Raw genomic sequence first — 19171 nt, forward strand, 5'->3', positions numbered from 1 at the left:
AATCTGGACAGCCCATTGTCTTATATTGTCGCTTAGTTTCGGAGGGGTAATTGAGGGAAACAGGATTTGTGGCCTCAATGAAAGTTATATACATGTGCATCAAGGTCGAAAACAATTTTGAATTACCCCTACAACAATTTTTTACGAAAATATATGACCAAAATACTCACAGGTGTCCGTGTAGGATTTCCAAAACACAATCTGGGCAGCAGCTCCCCCATACTTCACCACCATTTTTCGAGTAGAGAAAAGCAAAAATGGGTTATAGAGTCTAAATGAAAGTTATATCCCTATGAAATATCTTTCCAAAACATCTTGAATCAGTTAAAACGAAGCCTTACACAAGGAGTTATACTCGTTTTACTAACAGCAGTTTAATTCAAAAACGTGTCTGTTCCCTAGCGTTTTCTCTTTAAGCTTCTCTTAGTTTTCCAAGTGTAGAACTGAAAATATGATTCCGTAGGCATCGTAATATACACATATACACCTCCACGTAGTTGAGGAACACCGTAGATAACTAATTGATGGAGGAGAAGTGAAGAACTCACCTTTAATTCTTCTAAACCATGGCTGCCTCCTTCCCTTCCTCTTCTCCACGTTTTTCTCTCTATGTTTTGGGCTGATTTTGGATAAATAATGACTTAAGAGTCATTAGCATACATATATATGGTTCCTTAGGAAGTGACATATGTCAGCCCCAAGAGGTGACACGTGTCAAGCCCTTATTGGGCCACGAATCCATACCTAGCCTCCAAGGCTGCCATGTGGCGGTGTGGGACCCACCTCAAGTAGGTGTGTCACCTACTTGGTCCAAGTAGGTGCATCACCTACTTAGTCAAAGTAGGTGCATCACCTGCTTGCTTCCGAGTAGGTGCTACGCCTCCTTCCGCCTCTCCCATGGGTTCGTAATCTCGTCTTACTTTAGGAGCCCATGTAATCCTTGCTACGTAAGCTCAACATGTACTCCAGTGGATTAGTTATGTAAGTTGTCCAAGTTGGTAGCTTACGTAAGTAAGTCGAGTCCTACGACTTATTTCTCGGCCTCCAATTCGTTTCAAATCCTTATAGACCTATTTTCAACCTTCACTCTCAAGGGGCGTCACGTCCTCCCTTCCTTAGAGTTATTTAATCATGTTATAGATAATCTGGGTCACGGGACATCTTTCAAGAAGCTTAAGAAGACGTTCCGAAGCATAAAGGTATGGGGTATAACATCCTTCCCCTCTTTAGAACATTCGTCCTCGAATGTAAACCAAAATCTTCCTCCGGACCTTATACCGATTATATGGAGAGGTCCTCTATCCTGTTGCCATAACATATACTTTCGTCGAAAAATTAATATCAAAGTTCCAAAGGTTAGGATTACTTGTAGGCATAGGGAACAGGTGATATTTCTTTTCTATTACTTTTTTCCAGTTTCTTTACCACACATCATATTGCACCCTTTACACGAACATGTGTAGGAGCTTAAAATAGCCCAAAAGATGCTTTAGTATCACCATACTAGTTTGTACGTAAACCTGTATCGTTTCTTACTTCCTTCCTCTACTTACCCTTGAGTTTCCTCATATTCCAGTATAGGATAGATCTCTCATCCTTTCCTTATTTTGCTGCTTGTACACCCCAATATTAGTAGTCAGTAACTTTGTTACCAACATCTTACCTTCAGTCGAGTATAGCATGGCTATTCCTTACAGTATGTTTAAGTTCTCATTGTAATTCTCATGTTGTATTCATTCCCTTTGTATGCACCTTTTCTTTGATGTCATACTATTCAAGTCCTTACTATTAATTCTCCGCACTGTCTCTGGTACCATGGCTTCTATCTGTTTATTGCTAGCCTTTAGATCTTATTAACTCGTGCCAGTGTGGGATCTCACTTGAAGCCACTTCCCCCGCTTAGGGTGTACCCATGTCACTATCTGTTGTATTCTACCTGACGCCCTTATTTCTAATTTTCCAATACATATGATTCTTTTCCAACTCATTCGATATACTGCACCATATCTATGCCTTTCTTTATATCTTTCATACCTTTGGTTGCCTAGGTACGACAACTTAACACAATCATGAGGTGCTAATCCAGTCTAATTATGGGTACTCGAGTCACATAGCAAATTATTCAAAGCCACTTTCCATTTATTTTGATCAACAACTAGCTAGGGCTTATAGTCGTTTCCAATTCTCAACTAGGCAGTACTTATCTTCCGATGCTCGGTGTCCCAAGCTTTGTCATAGTCCTAGCCTTATCCCAGTGGGTATCACTTGTCCCTTTAATGAATTCACAATACGCTAGTTGTTTTGCAAAGCTACATCCCCTATCTCAAGGGTCTTATCATCTTTCACGATGGAGTTATGTATCCACAATACTTCTTTATATCAACAATGCCATGCACGACCAACATGTATATATACATGCATATCATCTCATATCACAGCCACACAGGGCTTCCCAGGAGGGTCACCCATCCCAATATTATTCTTGCCCAAGCACACTTAACTTCGGAGTTCTGATGGGATCCAGTACGTTAGTGCTAGTATGATCGCACCCTCCCCCGTGGGGCGCATATCTATCGAAGAAGACTATGACCCAGCAGCCGATCCAGTAGGCCAAGCTGCACCACCCAAGTTACCCTTATATTCTTATTACACGGACCACATCCTATCTTTAGCCACTTCCTCACAAAGCTTTACTCATTTTCATAACTATCCTCATTATATTCACATCATATCCTGTTCGCATTCTACCCCATAGTATAACACTTTTTAACCTTTTTCACGATTCTTACTGTGGGCTACTTACCATTCTTAGTTAGTCTTATCCTTAATATATCGTTCTGTCCAGAACTACCAATCTTTCCTAAATCATTTTCCTTTTATTTCAAGGAAAATTTAGGTAGAGTTTCCTCTGTATTTCTTACTATCTCAACGCCTACACACAGAAAATGCCAACAATGCCTCATAGGGGCAATATGCATAAAGATACATATATACGTATCATATCACGTCATATCGCAGCCTCACAGGGCGTCCAATATCAACAATAGTATAAACTGATGGACTTACCTCGTATGTTCAACTCGAACTGCACCTGTTTAGACTTTCCGTCTACTTTTCCTTTTAATTTTCAACTTTACATGTCAATCGTAATTCAATACCTTACCTGGCACCTATCATTCGTGCCTTTGCTTACCTGTGTGCTTTGTGACTTCTAATATCGTTAGTCACTTTCTACTTTCGATGTTGTCCTTCTGCTGAAATCACAAGTTAGTATGAGGAATTTCATTCCCTATGACTCGGTTCTATCACACGATCTTAGATATGAAAGAAAGGTAACATCCTAAATGTCCTGTAGCCTCTTGTTTATAGATGTGGTGCACAGCACACCGATAAACAAGACTCTACTAGACACGGTCTGTAGACACTGCAAGGACGAATTGCTCTGATACCACTTCTTTCACGACCCAACCTCGTGGGCCGCGATTGGGGTCCGACCTAGACCCCCATTTACGTAAATGTCGACTACAATCAAATTGGACTATGTATAATGTGATACTGCTCACAAAAACCTCAATGGGTTAAAACTTTTTCATGTTCATATAGCCTCCTAGATATAGGAACCAAACACATGAACCCAGTGGGTGATAAAATATTCATACATGTGTAGCCTCTTATATTTGCATCATGTCATGAAAGGGGAAAGCCAGCCGAGAAGGCTGCCACAACATAATAGCTTTTACAACATATCACATAGGCATAACAAAAATAAACTCCAAAAAACCCACACACATATGTCTACAGACCTCTAAGAATAGGAATGATAACATATGGCGGGATAAGGCCCCAGCCGTACCCCTACATAAACGAATATATACATCGCAGGAGCAGTACTCAAAAGCTAGGCTCTAAAACAGTGAAGCACTTCCAACATAGCTAAGCGGAAATCCTAAGCTGGCGGATCTCCGAAATGAACATCTGTACCTGCGAGCATGAAACGAAGCCCCCCAAAGAAAAGGGGGTTAGTACGATATATGTACTGAGTATATAAGCACAACATAATTGAGATAACAACTGAACTAGGGATGCAGGAAACCAAGTATAACATTTAATAGGGTACTGTGCCTGCACATCACAAAATAGAGTCATGTATACCATTATCACATACTGTATCTGGCCCGCGCAGGGACTCGGTGTTACAAACACATCATCTATCATGCTAGGTATATATATGCCATTAACGCTGTGGGATGTACAGCTCGATCCCTATATATAGAAAGTACATGCCGAGAAACGACGGCCCGATCCATGTATCATATAATAATGCCGAGGAACGACGGTCTAATTCGTATATCGTATAACAATGCCAAGGTATGACAGCCCAATCCATATAATGTATAATAATGCCGAGGTACGATGACCCGATCTATAGAATGCATAATATTGCCGAGGTATGACGGTCCGATCCCTATAATGCATAATCTGTCGTAGAATGTACGACCCAATCCTTACATAGTAAAATGTGCCAAGGTACATTCGGCCCGATCCATATATATCATAATGTATATACGTGTACGTAAAACTCTATAAAATATCAAACATCCCACATATATCATCCTAAAGCATGTTTAAGAGCCCCTAGATATACGAGCTTACACATCCCAACACTATTTAACCTATAGGAGGCTTAAGGGTCGTAGTTCAACTACTTCAAGGTCCTTATCATTCAAAAGTGGGTACAAGTCATGAGTTACATCCAGAATCTATAAATGGGGCTATATCCAAATCCATGTCCTATAGAACCTTTAGTCTAGTCTTTCTCGAAGCAGGAAAAGACAAGCTTTACATGCACCACTTCCTATCACATGGAAGACTTGAAAAGTAATGACTCAACTTGTTACAGGAGTTCTAATCAGTAGGAAGTGAACAAGAGTCTTAACTTACCCTCAGAGTTTTAAGAGTGGAATAACTTCAAACTTCATATACATAATACTTATATCTAAGTCGTGCCAAAGGAGAGGAGGAATAACTTTACATACACTACTTCTCAGTATATAGAATACTTGAGGAATGGAAGCTTAACTACTTTAAGAGTCTTAACATTCAATTGTGAACACGAATTATGAATCATGTATCATGTTCAGAGCTCATGAATAGAGTTACCTCAAGCTTCATACAAATATCACTTGTCACTTAAATCTAACACATTTCCAAAAGAAAGAACAGATAGGCTCTACATATTTATACCAAAACATGCCAAAAGAAAGAATAGCTTTACATACCTTGTCTGAATTATTCCTTATCCTGCTTGTCTCGCCGTCCTTTGAACCTATTCAACATGAAAGTAGTATGAATATCAACCCCTTTTACTTTCCATCACCCTAGGTTACATCTTAGTATTAATAGAATCTATTTCCTTAGTCGTTTCCCCGACTAGTTCTGTTATTCGCTAAGGCGTCGACGAAAATTGGGCAGCACCTCCCCTATAATGTGCCCTATCCAAATTTCCAAATAGGTCCCTAAGACCTACATACAACCAACCATAACAACTTGCAGCAATTCACACCAACAATATACAACATAAACTCCAAACGACTTATTCAAAAATACTGTAGGACAATAGGGCGTCTAGCCTTTATTTTGTAACGCCTTTGTTATACGCAATGAGGGGTCGTGTGGCTGTAACCAGAAGCATCCACACCCCTTTTAGAACGCATTTAGGCCCTGCAAAAATACATTACACCCCTGCAGCAACAACTTACAAGAACGACACTTTATTTCGACGATAATTCACTTCTAGCGACTCCAATTTAGTTTATTTCGGGCGTCAAACATATTTATCCTATTTTCACATTTCCAGCCACTTACACAATGTATAATACCCTCTATAACAACACCATAAACTCCAATTTAAAAAGAAAGGCCTTACCTTACGTTAAACTTGTCAAACTCGCCAAAACTATCCAAAACGTGAAATCTGGACAGCCCACTGTCTTATATTGTCGCTTAGTTTCGGAGGGGTAATTGAGGGAAACATGATTTGTGGCCTCAATGAAAGTTATATACATGTGCATCAAGGTCGAAAACAATTTTGAATTACCCCTACAACAATTTTTTACGAAAATATATGACCAAAATACTCACAGGTGTCCGTGTAGGATTTCCAAAACACAATCTGGGCAGCAGCTCCCCCATACTTCACCACCCTTTTTCGAGTAGAGAAAAGCAAAAATGGGTTGTAGAGTCTAAATGAAAGTTATATCCCTATGAAATATCTTTCCAAAACATCTTGAATCACTTAAAACTAAGCCTTACACAAGGAGTTATACTCGTTTTACTAACAGCAGTTTAATTCAAAAACGGGTCTGTTCCCTAGCGTTTTCTCTTTAAGCTTCTCTTAGTTTTCCAAGTGTAGAACTGAAAATATGGTTCCGTAGGTATCGTAATATACATATATACACCTCCACGTAGTTGAGGAACACCGTAGATAACTAATTGATGGAGGAGAAGTGAAGAACTCACCTTTAATTCTTCTAAACCATGGCTGCCTCCTTCCCTTCCTCTTCTCAACGTTTTTCTCTCTATGTTTTGGGCTGATTTTGGATAAATAATGACTTAAGAGTCATTAGCATACATATATATGGTTCCTTAGGAAGTGACACGTGTCAGCCCCAAGAGGTGACACGTGTCAAGCCCTTATTGGGCCACGAATCCATACCTAGCCTCCAAGGCTGCCATGTGGCGGTGTGGGACCCACCTCAAGTAGGTGTGTCACCTACTTGGTCCAAGTAGGTGCATCACCTACTTAGTCAAAGTAGGTGCATCACCTGCTTGCTTCCGAGTAGGTGCTACGCCTCCTTCCGCCTCTCCCATGGGTTCGTAATCTCGTCTTACTTTAGGAGCCCATGTAATCCTTGCTACGTAAACTCAACATGTACTCCAGTGGCTTAGTTATGTAAGTTGTCCAAGTTGGTAGCTTACGTAAGTAAGTCGAGTCCTACGACTTATTTCTCGGCCTCCAATTCGTTTCAAATCCTTATAGACCTATTTTCAACCTTCACTCTCAAGGGGCGTCACGTCCTCCCTTCCTTAGAGTTATTTAATCATGTTATAGATAATCTGGGTCACGGGACATCTTTCAAGAATCTTAATAAGACACTCCGAAGCATAAAGGTACGGGGTATAACATCTATGTTTCCGAACTTTGGGTTAGGATTACTTATCGGTGAATGATAGTAGATTCCATCATGACTTGAGAAATTAGGTTGTTACATCAAATTTTCTTCATTAAGAATGATAGTGTCTTGACCCTAAATTTATGATATTTAAGGATTATAGTGTCTAGACCTCGAATCTACAACAATTCAAGCAGCTAGAGAAAAATTCCATGTCGAGTTCCATAAATAAATCTCTCCAAGCTCAAACCGCATCCAATTTCGATAAGTCAAATGATGCTTGTATTCACAATCAAAAAATCAATAGGCCCAAAGCATTGAGGTAATTATGGATACTACGTCATGAGAGCTGAGTTAGCACATAGCTAAGGTTTATTGTATAAGACTCAAGTCTGCTATATCAATTTATAGAAAGCTAAGCCATCTGAAGCAATATCGAATCAAATCTAAGGCCTATCTTCTCCAAACAACAAGTCTAAGACAATCACTAGCCTACACCTAGGCTAAGGCCAATAAAAAGCTTCCAACAATAATAAACAAATATAAAAAAGGCCACAAGGTAAGGTGATCACAATGAGGAAATTAATCATGATAATCTTCCAAAACAATCTGAAGATACAACCTAAAACATGATTTCTAAGTGAGTAAAATGAATCAAAATCTAACCATACCAACATTTCAAATAATCAACATGAATTCACATTCTAGAGCTTAATCTAAACAACAGCAAGCCATAACCTACCTCAAGAATACCTTGCAGGCTCCACCATAACAATTTTTGAGTTTTGCCCTTTCGAATGCTTCCATGCTAGCAAAACCAGAATCACAATGTCAAAACCAGTGTTTTGACACAAAAAAAACAATTGGAAACCGACCAATTGGTTCAAAATGGGAATATAGAACATGCACTAGGAATTCAAAAATCTATTAAAAGGTCCTAAGCAATATCCAGAGATTGGGTCGAAAAATGAGACACAATTCGAGGCTTGAAATTGTGGCAAACAAAACATGCAACAAAATTTCACAAAACCTACCAATTAAAGCACTAGAGGCAGTCCATTTGGGATCAAAATTTACCTTAAATATGTTCTCCCAAAGACTCCATGGAAACCCCAATGCATAGCCACGAACCTTCTAGATAATTATCAACAAGAATTACTCAATTTTTAACTCTTAGAACTCAAGTTATCGCACTTTTAAGTTCTCATCCCATAGTTGATCACGATAATCCTTTTAAATAAAATACTAGTCAAAAGGCTACCTTGAATATGGAGGGGAGCCCATAATTGCGGAGGGTCAACCACCCTAGCCTTTGCGAATGTGGAGGAGGTCACGTGAATGTGAAAGCCAACTTTCTTGGCCTTTGTGAATGCGGAGACCTTCCTGTGATCATGCAAGGTAACTCACCTGGTCTTTATAAATAGAGTTAAATCCTCACAAACATAGCTAACAAAACTTGGCTGCACCAGCTGATGCATATCAGCTATTTTTTTCCAAAGTCCAAAATCTCATATAGGCTGCTAAAAATTCATTCGGAACCCCCTGCGTGTAAATAAATTATACTACCCCACCAAATTTGACTTTCTAGACTGAACAAAAATGTCAAAACTTCCAACCAAGGTCGTCTCAATAAAAAGTAGATCTCACACCCAAACTATATTTTAAGCCAAATTCCATAAAGGGGCTCGTGATTCACATGAAAGATCCTATTAGACCAAACTCCATGCTCCCAACATAAAAGAACAATCAATTTTGTATTATGAGACCATTTACCTGATGTTTTGACTGAAATCAACTATTTAAGTTTGAAAAGATCCAAAACATGAATACTTGTAGAAAAAACAAATGAACACCTATACAACAAAACTATTAATTTTAGCAAGTCATAAATGACTTGGAATTACTATGGTAAAGCTCTAAATGATGAAAATAACACAATAAGAGGAAATAATTTAGTGTAACATCCCTCAAAATGCTCATAAGTGCCTTAAGAATGCCTTGAAAATTGGCCTCTCATTAGTGCATTATCCTTAATCTATTTGAAAAATTCGAGTTCCGAATATCGATCAAGGGGTTAAAACCTGCAGGAAAATGGTATCGGTGAATTTTTAGGATCCGTAGATCAAAATATAGATTTCTCAAGGAACTGCACAAACTAACAAGGTCCGCGACTAGTCCGCATCACAGACTTGCTTGCCCTCGCATCGCGGACCTAGCTGTATGTTTTTGGCTGAATTTAGTGTTTAGTAAGGACACTTTAGACTTTTCTCTAAATTATTAGCTAATGAAACTAGACGTTTTTAGGACCTAATTCAACTCTATAAATTGACCTAAACCTCTAATTCTATTCATTCTTCTATAATTCACCTACTCAAATATTTCTCTTTCTACAAAAGACTCTCAAGAACTCCATTGAAGACTTCAAGTAAATTCACTCAAGCTCTCCATCAAAACTCTCAAGTTCTTCCATATTATTTGGTGTTCTAACTTATGGTACATGGGTATTGATTCACAAATTCTTTTATCCATGAAGAACAATTAATTTCTTAAGATTTTCTATTAAATTAAAGTTTGATATTTTATGGATTTTATGATCTCTATTCTTATTGCACGAATTTTGATTCAAAGTATGATCATGACTCTATTTTGATATAACTTGATGGTTATTGCATTGAATTGAAGAGTTTTCACATAAATTCTCCTATTTTAATTTCTATGGTTCATGATGTAAATTATGAGTATTTTGAATTATACTTCCAAGGGATATTATCTATATGAATTATGTGTGGGATGATATAAAGTTTATGATCATGTATGTTTTCAAGTCAATTACATCATTTTCAAAGTCAATTGATTATGCATTATGCAAATATGATTGTAATGATGAAAGGACAATTCTCACATTACGAGTATGTTATAAAAATGAACTACTCTATGATTTCAAACCTATAATAATGACTATGATATATAAAATTATGATTTTTATGCTATGTACGTATTCAATGGGATTTGACTTAGCACCGAATGTAGACTTGAAGTGGGGGCCTAAAATACGAGGTCCTTATATAAAGTCTCTTGTCTCATAACTATGTGCCACCATAGGATTGCCTTCATGGCCTAGCTAGTGGATCCACATATAGCATATGCATGACTCACTTAGCGGGGTAGAGTCTACCTTGGCAAGTAGATTCCCGTTTTTCTTTGTTATATGGGGAGACAACAGGATTCCATATTATAGCTCGCATGGTCTTATTATCAGTTATGGTTCCTATCCCACATATGTATGATCTCTTAAGTATGCTATAATTTTAAATTATGCTTTTTAAATGCGTTGGTCAATATGATTTTCTCATGACTTTACTTATCTCATCTTATCATGTATTTTACTTGACCATTGCATTCCATGATTTGCATTGCATGTCACGCCCTCATATTTAGTATATTCCAACGTACTAATGCATACTTTTTTCCTACATTTTCTCATAATGTAGGGATTGAGGTTGAAGATCACACTCATCTACGTGGCTAGTTAAGCTTTCCTATCCAGAGGTTGTGGTGAGTCCTCATTTATCAGGGACTAGTTATCAAGTTACTCATTATTTTTAAAGACTTTTTCTATGTTTCATATTGAGGGTGAGGTAGGGACCTATCTTAGGCCCCACCTATATTCATGAGTAGAGACATCTAGTTGGACAAATATTTTGAGTCTATGTTGTCATGTGCCGCTCTTAAATTTCTATTCATGATTTAGATTCTCTTATGATGTTTCTACGATTATTTTACCTTGTGTATGCTTATGATATGTACAAGAGGCTTAGTTCGAGCCCTTCAGGGTTTCAATCGCTGGGTTACGACTAGGCCCTAGGTCGGATCGTGACATTTGGAGGGACATTATATATGACGCATTCAACATTTAATCAAAAAATCACTAAATATCCTATTTTTAATAGAAAAGAAGTGGAAATCATCGATCCCTGGACAATGGAATGCTCTCATTGTGGAGCAGCCTGTTAGATAAAGTGCAATGTTTATGCTCAGCTCTGTGGCATGCTTGTGTTATTGAGCTTTCTCGCATGTGAAGTCAAAGAAAAATTTCCTACCTCCGTGGATGTACATTTTTTGCTTCAACTTATTCTTTCTAGATTTGTTTCCTCATCTCAACTTGTTAGATTAGCATCCACTCGAATGCATTCCATGTTTAATCTATGCTCAATCCTTGTTTAACTCGATCCTACCCATAACTAATCATATTTTTTAGTCTGTGGACACAATTACAAATAATTATGCAAATACCATAGTCTTTATTCTCAAACTTAGTTATAATATGTGTATAAAGTTGGCATTGGGCATATGACAATCCTATGGCAAATGAAAAATCTTTTTCTTCTTCTATTGATAAAGGTGAGGATTTAGTTCAAAAAGCTATGTTTCATTTAGAAGATAAATTCACAACCCTCAAGTAACGCACTTCAGAGTACGTAGATTTCACGCACTACCATAATGGCAACAATTTAGTCTACTACTCTTCTGAACTTGAAGCAGTTCATGATGACAATGATGATGATAGTTTTGAGTCTCCTAGCATATCCCATAAGTGCTTATGGTATTCTTATTAAATCTTTACCGATAAGAATCATCAATGATATCCATAAGATTGCTATAACAATGGTGATAGCCATGTATGGGAAAGACTATTCGCATGCCTACAACATGTCTAGAAGAGAATTTTTGGAAGAGAGTCTAAGTAGACTGGGTTACAGAATCTTAGTATTGATGAAACCTAGAAAATCAAGTTGACTGTCCTTGAAGCTGATATTGAGAAATGGGTCATATCAATCAATGTATCCCTCCGAATCATGTTACTAAGTGAACGTTGAATCCGTGTTCGTGTATTGTTTGGACTAAGCTATCTTTCAAATCTATCTTTTATGGATGTTTCTAGAAGTTCTACTATTCACCTTCTCAACTCTGTTGATGCTGTTTCTTTCTCTAGTAGGAAACAGTAGATACTTTTCCAGGTACAGAATGTTTATGAGGTGGTTAGGGATTTGATGACGGAATTTGAATTTATGTTTCCAAATCATTATGTGTGATATTGAAGAATGAAGCATTGACTCTATGGAGATGATTAAGGGACTATTTGAGGGATATTTATGAAGTTGGAGAATTTGATTGGTTGTGTCCCTACTATGACGTCGATTCCTAGTGACATATCCCAACATATTACTCGATATATGATGAATTATATCCTTGCAACTTATCGATCCCAGTTTACTCTTGAATATATTTTTGAGGAAACTATTGCACAATCTATTAGTGTTGTTGATTATAGAGAAGGGGATGATACAGTACTTTCATCTTCTTCCTTTGTTTTTCAAACGACATGGATTGTTGATTTACTTGAGAGTAATCCCAAAGAAAGATCAAAGATTAATAAGGACTCTACGTTTTTTATTCTTTTATGATGAATAATGAAAGATATATTGTTTAGAAAATTAAATATAGTTGTTGACAATCAATTTGTCCCTCCTTTATTCTAATTCATTTAGGTGAGCTTTTAAATTTCTAATAAATTGAATACTTTACATTTTACTACTATTTTTATTTATCACTTATTGTTACTATTATTGTTATTATTATTTTTATTTTCTATTATTATTGCTATTATTTTCATAATTCTTAAAATTATCAATGTATTATAAAAAATTACTATTACTTTATTACCATCTTTCATAAAATTATTTGTCATTATTTTATTTGAAGTTTCATACCTATTAAATTAGTTGTGCATATTTTTACTTTTTCCAGTAATTATTAATTGTTATCGAAAAATATGTATTGTACTACCTACTAAATTAGAAGCTTAAAGAATTAATTTAAAGGAGAAAAAAAGACATGAAAGCATGTTCATTCCAATTCTTTTCACAATCCAAAATCGAGCAAAACTCACTAGATAATCAGCCAATAATGCCCAAATAAGTCCCAAATTCGCCTTCTGTCTTCACAACAAAATACCATAAATAGGTTTAGCCTTAATCAATTAGGTTTTGATCTTTCTCCTTCTCTTAAGTCTCAATAGCCCCACATTACCCTTTTTTCCTCTTTAGACCAATTTTGGCATGCTAAGAAAATCATCCAAAAATCTTTTATACCCACATGAACACCACTGTTTTACATTTCAATATCATCATAAGAAAATATTTCTACTCTACTCTCTGTTTTGCTTGATTTTGTATGAAGAACGAGTCGCAGATCCTTGATAGATGACCTAAATTTACTACCCCACAAGAGATAAATTTGGATCCTATTCAAATCATTAAAAAAATTAAAATTATGAGTTTTCTTGAAAAAATAATGTTCTAAGAATCCTACTATATGCATATGCATTTTTGAAATAAATCATGACATTAGTTACTTTTTTGAGTCTCAAAAGTTGTAGAAAATATCATTAAAATGTGTTTTATTGTATTCTATGTTTAATGTATTATTTGAGTTTTTTATGTGTCAAAGAATCATCTGAGAGTTTCATGTCTAGAATATTTAGGTATGTTTCTTATATTCAATAAATAATGTTCCTAGAAAATTTTCAATGTTGGAGACAAAGCATTGGCTTCTCTGTTAAATAAAATATCCATGAGCTTCGTATAGTGTATATTTTGTATGTTTTAAATTCAGTGCAATATTAGCATATAATGTTGTAGTATAATACAAATTTTATGACCTGAAGTGGATGTTCTATGTGATATAATGTGACAACATTCTTAATTTACACAATGCTAATGTCCTTTTTAAAATGATATTTTATATTAGCATATGCTGTTAAGATTACTTCTTCTATGACTCGACGGGCACCGCAAGACTTAAAATGTGCATATATATCTTCATTTGTGATTCTCGCTCACTAGAATCTCCATTGCAAAGAGAGGTGAGAGGAAGTGACAAGCATTCAACTATACTCTTCTTTTAGCTGCTTATTCATAACATCATACATGAATAACTTTCTTTCTATATTTCACTATGAATACTTGTGTTTTTGTAGTCATTAATGGTCTCAGTGGATTTTTAGGACCCGTATATCAAAAAATAGATTTTCAAAGAATTCACAAAAATGAATGGTCCGCGTCGCGGGACCTGGGAGGGTTTTATGGCCGAGATGAGTTATTTTAAAGGGCATTTTAGACCTTTATCAAATTATTAGTTAATGAACCTAGACATTTTTAGGACCTAATTGAACTCTATAAATTAACCTAAACCTCTAATTCTATTTACTCTATTATAATTCATCTATCAAATATTTCTTTCTCTACAAAAAGGCTCTCAAGGGTTTTCATTGAAGACTTCAAGTAAATTCATTTAAGCTCTCCATCAAAACTCTCAAATTCTTTCAAATTAATTGGTGTTCTCACTCAAGGTATGTGGGTATTGCTTCATGGATCCTTCCATCCATGAAAGTCCAATCAATTTTTCAAGGTTTTCTATCAAATTAAAGTATGGTATTTTATGAGTTTTGTGATCTCTATTCCAATTGCATCAATTTTGATTTAAAGTATGATCATGAGTCTATTTTGATATAAATTGATGGTTATTGAATTAAATTGAAGAGTTTTTTCATGAATTATCTTATTTTGATTTCGAGGGTTCATGATGTAAATTATGTATATTTCCAATTATACTTCCTAATGATATTATCTATATGAATTATGTATGGGCTGATATAAAGTTTATGATCATGCATGTTTTCAAGTCAATTACATGATTTTCAAATAAATTGATCATGCATTCATGTCTTACCCTAATTTCAAGTATAAGTTATGATCATGAATATGATTATATATTTCAATTATGATCATGAACTATAAGTATGTTTTGAATAATGACTTTCATGCAAACTATGGAAAGGGAGACTTAGGGCCCAATGTGGTACCTTAAGGCCAAATGATATGAACTATGTAAATATGATTGTAATGATGAAAGGACAATTCTTACATTATAAGTATGTTATGAAAATGACCTACTGTATGATTTCAAACCTATGATCATTACTATGATATACGTCATTATAATTTCTTTGTTATATATGTATTTCATGGGATTTGACTTAGCACCAAATGTGGACTTGAGGTGGAGGCTCGAAATAAGGAGTCCTTATATAAAGACTCTTATCTCATAACTACGTGCCACCATAGGAACAAAATAATTAGAGGTGAATACCCAAATCTCGAAGAGGTGAGTACCCAAAATATCAAGGCTTGGAGGTAAGTACCCGAGTCTAAGAACTATGGGTGAGTACCCGATTCACACGACTGCTTAGTAGATCCACTTAGGCATGTAGGAGTCTACCTTGGCAAGTAGTCTCCCCCTTTCCTCCGATGGAGGGGTGATATTGGGATTCCATATTATAGCTCGCATCGTCTTATTGTCGGTTATGGTTCCTATACCACTTATGTATGATCTCTTAAGTATGTTATGATTTTGGAACTTATTCTTTTAAAAGCTTTGGTCAATATGATTTTCTCATGACTTTACTTATTCTATCTTATCATGTGTTTTACTTGACCTTTGGATTCCATGATTTACATTGCATGTCACGCCCTCATACTTAGTACATTCAAACGTACAAATGCATACTTTTTGTCTACATTATGAGATAATGTAGGGGTTGAGGTTGAAGATCCTAATTGTCCACATAACTAGTAGGTGTCCTCCATCTGACGATGTTGTGGTGAGTCCTCGATGATCAGGGACTAGTTTCAAGTTTGTTACTGTTTTCTTTTCGAAAGACTTTTGTTTACGTTGTATATTGAGGGTGAGCTAGGGACATGTATTAGCCCCCGCTCATACTCATGTTTAGAGGCATCTAGTTGGATATATGTTCGAGTCTATGTTGTCATGAGACATTTTCAGATCTCTATTCATGTTTTAGACTCTCTTATGATGTTTCCGCTTTTATATTTTACCCTATGAATTCTTATGATATGTACAAGATGCTTGTTTGGAGCCCCTTTGGGGTTTTGATCACCATGTTATGACTAGACCCTAGGTCGGGTCGTGACAGACGAACAACTCAATATAGAAGTCAATGAGAAAGTAACTCAACTCAATGCCCAAAATGGGCTACACCTCTTAAACCATATGAACATGCCTCTAAGTATAGACTTGGTGGGGGCTTTGGAAAAGCTCCTAGCTCACCCGAAATAGAAGAAATTCGAAGTAATCAACATAAAAGAAAGTCATATCCTCGATAAATGAGGACTCACCAATAACACTTGAGAAAGCTAAGTAAATTCTAGCCACTAATAGGATGAACATCAGTCGCCCCTACATTATGAGGCAATATAGACAAAATATGCGTTAGTATATAGAAGGTACTAAGTATATGAGATATGCATGAGCAATAAACATAAGACATATCAATATGAATCATGGCATGCAAGACCAGTTTCTTTTAAAAATACGTATAACATCATGAAAATAGTTAAAATATTTATCTCATTGGTCAATGCATAAAAATTATGTAATCATCATAAGAACTCATAACTCAACTATATTTGTATGGGATAAGACCTTTAATCGACATCTTAAGACCATGCGAGTTATAATATGGAATTTGATGTAACTCCCCATCTAGCAGAGAGAGGCTACTTATCAAGGTAGACTCCGTGAGAATAGGTTTAACTTGTGAGCTTTATGTGGATTCACAAGCTAAGCCATGAAGGCTACCTATAGGGGCAACATAGTTTGGGACTTCTAATTGCTACTAGGATTCCCTTGGGTAACTAACTACATTACCGAAACTCCAACTAAAAGTCCTCTCGATGCTTAGTCTAATATCCCAACAGAATTCAGTAGAAATATCAAAACATCATTATTAACTTCATCATGTTTAGTGATTCATAGGAATCAATAACTTTGGTGAGAATTATCCTTATCACTATATAAACATGATTGTGTGAGAATTTGCCTAATCATACCATAATAAATTTTTTGGATCATAATTGATCATCATCATAACTTTCATCATTCAATCGTCAATCTCAACTTCATTAATAAAAGCTTTACTTTTGAAAATCATTAAACTCATAATCAAAACATATGTAAATCATCCTTGATCCTCATAATCATAATTGAAAGTAGCTTCTTGCATGGTCATTCATAATTCAACTTAAAATAATGCAATAATGTAGAATCATGCTTATAATGATGATTGAAAATAATTGAAACAACCCAATGCAATTTATAAAATAAGGGTTATAAATCCAATTCAAATGCATGAGGTTTTGAGTAAAAAAAATTGGGACTCCATGTGTGAAAGAAGCCATGGATCAATCGTCACATACCTTGAATGAATTTGAACTTAAAATTTGAAAAGGAGACTTGTTCTTGATCAAACCCTAGCCAATACCTTGATGAGGAAGATGAAATCTTGAAGGAACCTTGAGATAAAAGTCATAAAGTTGGTAGGGAGTTAATGAAGGAATGAAATAGAATTAGGAATATTTAGGACAACTACACAATGAATCTAGTCCCAAAATATCCACATATATTAATGATAGAACAGAGAAATGAATGAATTACCCTTCATTAAACTAGAAACTGGGACCCCACGTAAGACCCATCACGGTCCGTGATCACCACCATAGCCTGTGGTTGTGTCCATGGAGTTACACTTGGAACTTTTGGTAAAAGGTCTTGGAAGAAGGGATACCATCACGGGGCACATCATGGACTGTTAATGTCACCACAGACCGTGGTGGACATCTGTGACACAAGATTTGACCTCGGACCTTTGAGGTTTGTAGGAAAAGTTTTAGGACCTCCTTCACGGAGACCATGAAGGTCCATGAAAGTCATCACGGTCTATGAACAAGGGTCATTGTGTAGGACCTGCAGAAGGGTCTGCAGGAGTGTCACCATAGTCCGTTAAGGTCTCCACATCCTATAATGGTTATTTATGGTCCCTGCCTTTTGAAATCTTCTAGGGTCTTAGGGGAGGGGTCACCATAGAAGGCACCACGGCCCGTGGTCCTTCGTTGTGGTCTATTACCTTCAGGATTGAGGTTCATGAATACCACCACGGTGACACACAATGAGGCGTGGTGGTCGCCACAGCCCGTGAATCTGAATTTTTCTAGGATTTCACCTTTTGTTCCTCATTTTCTAACTTTCCAACTTTTGGGGTATTATAATATCTCTCTTGGGAACATTCATCCTCGAATGGGAGTCAAGCTAGCATGAATGGACTAGGAAAGGAACATAACAGCCCAACATGAATGCAAAACATACCGATAATGCATAAGGCATGACACCTTTAATCTCAAGCAAACAAATCCTGACTTTAAACTCATTTCATGAATATGAATGCATATGAAACCATGAGAACAACTAAAATACATGATTTGGGTTGGTTGGGTCATGAAGGAACTAAATACCTCCACTAGGCATGTAAGGAAAGAGATGAGGATATCGGGAGGTTATATCGGCTTCAACCTCCCATGTAGAACCCTCAACCTCTTGGTTCCTCCATAATACATTAATTGAAGTTATTTATTTGTTTCTCAACTTTCTAACTTGCTTGTCTAAGATATTAACTGGAAACTCTTCATATGAAAGAAACTCTTTGATATCAATGTTGTCCAATGTCACAATGGAGCTATGATCACCAAAAAACTTCCTCAATAATGACACATGGAATAACGGATTCACCGATGCCAAATTTAAAGGCAAATCCAACTCATAAACCACCTTGCCAATTCTTCTCAAAATCTGATATGGGACAACATAGCGGGGACTTAGCTTTCCTTTCTTACCAAAATACATCACACTCTTCATGGGTAAAATTTTTAAGTAAACCTAATCATTAACCTCAAATTCAAAGTCCTTTCTCTTTAAATTCAAATAGGTCTTTTGTCGGCTTTGGGTCGTTTTCAATCTTTTTTTAATGAGTCTAACCTTCTCCATAGCCTTAAATACCAACTCGAGTCCTATCAAAGCAACTTTAC

At 36.3% G+C, this 19171-nt stretch overlaps 2 pseudogenes; one reads left to right on the plus strand and one right to left on the minus strand.

Moving 5' to 3' along the window:
• LOC129883539 (exocyst complex component EXO70B1-like) overlaps positions 1 to 12684 on the plus strand; it is a 34795-nt pseudogene extending 22111 nt beyond the window's left edge.
• On the minus strand, positions 2433 to 2551 carry LOC129883922 (5S ribosomal RNA; annotated as a pseudogene).
• Positions 12685 to 19171: the final 6487 nt, after the last annotated feature.

Source organism: Solanum dulcamara, chromosome 3 (assembly GCF_947179165.1).
Source record: "Solanum dulcamara chromosome 3, daSolDulc1.2, whole genome shotgun sequence".
In the NCBI taxonomy this organism is placed as follows: Eukaryota; Viridiplantae; Streptophyta; class Magnoliopsida; order Solanales; family Solanaceae; genus Solanum; species Solanum dulcamara.